The 6,227-nt window shown below is 33.3% G+C and overlaps 1 pseudogene; it reads left to right on the forward strand.

Annotated features, from left to right (window-relative positions):
- Positions 1-3,261: 3,261 nt before the first annotated feature.
- Positions 3,262-5,859, forward strand: LOC115875790 (annotated as a pseudogene).
- Positions 5,860-6,227: the final 368 nt, after the last annotated feature.

Raw genomic sequence — 6,227 nt, forward strand, 5'->3', positions numbered from 1 at the left:
AGATGTAGATCCTGACATTTTATTTCAAAAGTGTCAGAGTTCTAATATTTCTCTTGAGGAGACACAGGTTGCCATATTTAGAAAGCAGAGAGATTCTGCTCCAGGCATTGATCTAATAACTTATTCCATGATCAATAATCTTCCTTTGAATCATATTAAATTTTTAGTGTACTTCTTTAATCAAGTTCTTTATCATTCAGAATTAATTCCAGACGATTGGAAAACAGGATTAGTTTGTCCAATTCCTAAACCTAATAAAAATTTAAATAATATTAGCGGTTACAGGCCAATTACTCTCACATCTTGCATAGGGAAAATTATGGAAGATATAGTGAAATGTAGATTGGATTGGTATGTGGAAAACCACAAAATTCTCAGTGATTCTCAGTTTGGGTTTAGAAAAGGTAAAGGAGTTTTTGAAGCATTAACTTCTTTATGTTCATCGATAATTTCTGGACTCTCATATAATAAATTTTCAGTAATTGTTTTTTTAGATATGAAAAATGCATATGATAAAGTTAATATTTCTATTTTGATTCGTAAATTAGCTGAATTGGGTATTGAAGAGAATATTTGTAAATACATTAAAGAGATACATACCAACAGGAAAATTTATATTGTTGATAATTTTTCAAAAAAATTGATTGGTCCTGGTTTTACTAATAAGGGTTTAGCACAAGGATCTCCTTTAGCTCCAATTTTATTTAATATTTATATTAATAATGTTAGTGACTTTATTGGGGATGATGTTAAATTAATTCAATATGCTGATGATATTGCTCTCCTGGCTCAAGGTTATGATATAGATTTGATAGTTAATAAATTAAATGTTACATTGGACAGTCTTGAGGAATGGGCGAGATTAAATGAAATGAGTTTTTCTCCTGAAAAATCTTCCTGTATTTTAATTCAAAGAAAATTTTATAATCGTATTTTACCAGATATTAAATTTCAAAATCATGTTATTAGATGGGTTGAATATGTTAAATATTTGGGTATTTTTATTGATAATCGGTTTTCTTGGAATCATCAAATTGAGGCTATGTGTTCTAAAGCTACTAAGGGTATTAATTTAATGAGATATTTTTGTAAAACCTGGTGGGGGGGACATCCAATTACTATGTTAAATTTTTTTAAGTCCTATATTCGGTCACATTTAGATTATGGTAGTATATTATTAGCTAAATGTTCTAAAAAGTTATTAGAAAAACTTGATAAAGTTCATTTTCAAGCCTTACGCATTTGTTTAGGGTTTATGCGTTCCTGTCCAACTAATATCATTTTATCAGAATCGGCAGAACTTCCCCTTAATATTAGACGTAATTTTTTGGCCACTAAATTGCTTTTAAAAGCATTCTCTATTCAGGATAATCCCATTATTCAGTCTGTTACAGAAGCTTATGGGGCATATAATCAATCATTTGGTTTTTGGTCAAGATATTATCATGTTCCTCCTCTTATTGAAGGCATTGATCAAATTTTTCCTCATGTTCAAGATGTTGATGTTGTTAATATGCATCATTATTATAAGTTTCCTCTTTATTTTAGTAAAAATGAATATTTAAGATTGGATTTAAATAAGAGTGAAAATAATTCTATTAAATTTAGAGAAGTTATTGAGTTAAAATTTAAACAAAAAATTAAGTTTTTTACGGACGCTTCTAAGGAAGTAAATAAAAATGTTGGAGTGGGTATATTTTGCCCGGATTTAAATTTGGAAGCCACCTATATGATTCCTGGATATGCTTCCATATTTGTTGGAGAAATGTTTGCTATTATGATGGCATTGAATGTAATTGAAAGCAAAGAATTGGAGGATTCTGTAATTTTTAGTGATAGTGAAAGTGCTTTACGAGCATTAGCAGCTTATCCTAATTTTAAGGACAGTCAAATTACATTTGCTACAAAACGTAAACTATTTGAGTTAAGAGAAAAACAATTTCGAATTTCATTGGTATGGCTACCCAGTCACACGAATATTTTAGGCAACGATAAAGCTGATCAATTAGCAAATATTGGAAAGACAGATGGTCGAGATGCTGAGATTAAATGTTGGTTTACTGATTTTATTCCAATTCTTAAGGAAAAGTTTTGGTCGTTATGGAAAGGCAGATGGAAGGAGATTTCTTGTACAAAAGGGACAAATTATGCAGAAATTGTTACTTTTCCCTACAAAAGCATATGGTTTAGATCATGTAAAGATTTTACAAAGAAAAGATTGACAACCTTCTTCAGATTAAGAAGCGGATATTGTCAATTCCGTCCCATTTACATCGTATAGGTGTAAATGCAGATTCATTATGTGAGTGTGGAGAAATTGGAACGTTAAACCACATCTTTTTTGAATGCAATAAATTTCCCGCTTTAGTAGATAAACTATATAAATCACTTATTGGCTTTTACAAAACATTCCCTCATAATTTTACCTCCGCTTTGCATGCTCATCCAATTGTAGTTAATATTATAGGCGAATTCTTAGAGAGTTGTGGAATTAATCTTTGACATTTTAAATGAAATTGTTATTAAATTTGTTTATTTTGCAGGATCTTCCTTTGCCAACATTTTCTTCAACTCAACAGTCGGGGTATGGGATTTCCCAGGCTCGCTTTATAGCGATCCTCGTCTGTGTGTCATCATCTATATAAACGCTCAACCGTAGGTAGTTAATTCTACCATCCGGCCGGATAGCCCTGGCAGCTGTGGCCATTAAACTAATATACTACTACTATTAACCTAACTTCTTTCAGCAGACTTTTGACATTTTTCTTTTCTAAATTGTAAAAAATAATAAGTAAATACGAAAAATTAGGTAAGGGTATCAAACATTTCCTAAATGTAAGTGTACCTTAAAAATTATTTGCAAAAATTGCATGGTTTGGTATACAAAGTGTAGTTATATAATGTTTATGTTTTTATAAAGCTTGGATCTCATAATTTTTATAGTTATAACAACGTGAAATTACAATCATCTTATATAATTTCAGTACACTTTAAAATAGGTAATACCGTATCAGCAGCAGAGGCGCTGCCGCTCGAATAATTCATCCAAATGAACCTATCGAGAAACATTCTTTTGTGCAATATAGTGCTGAACAACATAACACTGCAGACATCCCAGAAAAATGCCACATGCATAAAAACACCAACCTGCTGCTTCAGAATGTCCAGTGCAGCAGTAGCAACAATGATATAAATCCTTTAATATGGTATACTATGACTTATTGATCTAGTTGTAATTAATAATTCACTACCAATTAATAGATGACTCAGCAAATCAGAATCGTCACCAGGCCAGCCTTTTCACTATCAAAGGAAAGACAACTATCTACTATACCTAAGGCTATTGTTAAGAAGGTGAAAGTCCACCTGGATGTATCCAAGTGCACAGGTACAGTCTCAATATTCTTTAGAATTTATAATATTTATGCAAAATACATGCTTAATTAGATGTTTTGGAATGCCATGTTGAGGAAGGGTTGGAGATGGAAAGATGAAGATGTGTCAGAAAAAGATATGAATGATATAATAAAAATTCACAACGCTAATAACGAACAAGCCTGGCAAGAAGTATTAAAATGGGAAGCTTTACATGCTAATGAATGTATGGACCCTAGGTAATGCTTATTTAGTATAAAATTGTATGTTTCATTTAAAAAGAAAATATATGCATAAGAGTATTTTTATTTAGAAAAAATGCAGGGTAGTCCAAGTTGTATTCGGGAAACTTTGGCAATATATTCTGATGCAATGGACTTTCTTAAATCTAACTTCAGTTTCAGATCTTTTTAAATATAACTTTAAAATCTGTAAAAACTCACAGGCCACTTCAGCCTCTAAAAACTAGTCCCAATTTCAAGGATTGAATTTCTCACGAATCACTCATTAGATTTTGATGATTTCTTTTAAATTGTAAATTAATTCCTTCTTAACGGATGCTACATCACAAATTTTTATTCGAATTTATTTTGAGCATATACAGGGCACAACAATAAGACAAGTTTTTTGCCGAACTTGTAACACCCTGGATGCAGCAGCTGTAGTAGCTATTGCTAAAATTGAATCACATTGTAGCCTCATCTTTGTGAGCATTTTGTTTTATGAAATTACAACATTATCTCTGTTTGTATTGGAGATCACGCTGCTTTAAAATGAACGTCTCGTCTTCGCAGAGCAAAACTGCATTCATCCCGTGAAGAGAAGGTTCAGAGTCCATTGCTCAATAACTCATTCACATGTAAACGCGCAAACTGAAGACGGTCTCGGAAAAATGTTTGTGAGCAGAAAGTTTATGTATAAATAATTCAGGCGACGACATAGGCGAAAACGGATTTAGTAATATTTGCAATTAGACAACAACAGTTGCCAAATTAAAAAATGCCATTATCTGTGACGGATGTTGCTTGTTGCTACCTGGGTATACATAGAACAACAGTCCAAGATGCGGAATCGGTATGGAAGCCGGGAAATTTCACCAGGCAGTGGGTTCTGGAAGAAAATGGAAGACAAGCACAATTGACGATCGCTTTATTGTCTTGAATACTTCACGAAATCGTAGAATTACAGCGTTTCAGAATCAACATCTGCTACAAGCCGTGCGTAGAACTCAAGTCAGTGAGAGAACAATCCATTGAAAACTAAAGAAAATAGCTTGTCTGCAAGGAGGCCTGCCCATAGGACCCTATACTTCAAGACATCGTCGAGCACGTCTTCAGTTTGCGCGTTTACACATGTGAATTGGGATATTGAGCAATGGACTACCAGTCCTCTTCACGGATGAATCGCAGTTTTTGCCTGCGAAGCATTTTCCGAGCCGTTAGTTTTAAGTAAGTATCTCCAATACAAACAGAGATAATGTTGTAATTTAAAAGAAATAAAATGCTCACAAAAGATGAGGGCTACAATGTGATTCGATTTAGCAATAGCTACTACAGCTGCTGCATCCTCTGGTGTTACAAAGTTCAGACAAAAAACTTTGTCTTATTGTTGTCTCTTATATGCTCAAATAATTCAATAAAAATTTCTGCCGTAGCATCCGTTAGAAGAATTAATTTACAATTTAAAAAAAAATCATCCATAATATGAGTGATTCGCGAAAATCCAACTTTGAAATTGGGACTAGTTTTTAGTGACCGGTTTTTTGCCGGTGAGTGTATATAAAATTTCTTCAGGTTAAACTTTGGTGGAAAAGCTACGGTGCAGTCAAGGAGCTAGAATAAGACAGCTTTTTTAGGATATAGGTTACCTTTTGACAGACATGACTGGATAGTAGATAGATGTGGCAAAAGAAGTCAGATATGTAATTGATTATTACGATGGTGGCAAGGTTGATAGCAAATTTAATTTTTGCTCTATTGGATGTTAGACCTGCAATGGACAGGTAAACATTATTTCAGCTTTTCTATATAGTTTAAGCACATGACAAGTTATAAACTTATCGTCACAAGCATTGTTTTTCGTGGTTCCAATTTTCGGAGTCGCGCACTAGTTAGGTTACTAGTTTGCGCATAGAGCACGCCCACTTATGGCCTCTAAAATTGTGCACTGCGCCTGACCGGCCCAGATATTACGCTGTTTAAACGCGAGTTTATTTTTGGGCACATGAAATTTTACTTGTTTGCTCATCGTCATAAAAAACAATTATCGTACCACGAATTAGTATAATATATAGTATACCTAATCTGTGGTTTAAGTAAACATTTGTTTTAGCTTCGAAAATGTTTGGGATAGAATGAAAGTGGCTTGGTGGAGATGGTTTTACCTCGAAAAATAAGAAGCTCCGACGTTTTTGGGTATATGAAATGATCCACATTATAGATTATTGTATTTATTATGTTAATAAATGTCTGTTTGTTAGTGATATAAATTTGAAAAGAAGTTTATTTTTATAGTTAACTATTTTCTATGGAGGGTAGAGATAAGGAGCATCATCCCACTTGGTACTTTGTTTGAAAAAATGGTCAGCTATAATAGGATAGTATAGATGTTCAAGAAATGGCCAGGGTAGCATTATTAAGCAATAAGAGTTCAAACTGAACTTAGCAGTTATAAGAAGTGAAGCTAGTCAAAGGAGAGTGGCATCACAGATTAGACAGATTATAAACTTTATTTTTTCTTTATCGTTTTTCGTGGTTCCAATTTTCGGAATCGGGCATTAGTTAGGTTACTAGTTTGCGCGCATAGCACGCCCACTTATGGCCTCTAAAATTGTGCACAGCGCCTGACCGGCA

The sequence above is a fragment of the Sitophilus oryzae genome, unplaced genomic scaffold (assembly GCF_002938485.1).
Source record: "Sitophilus oryzae breed Bouriz unplaced genomic scaffold, Soryzae_2.0 scaffold_1396_pilon_pilon, whole genome shotgun sequence".
Lineage (NCBI taxonomy): Eukaryota > Metazoa > Arthropoda > Insecta > Coleoptera > Curculionidae > Sitophilus > Sitophilus oryzae.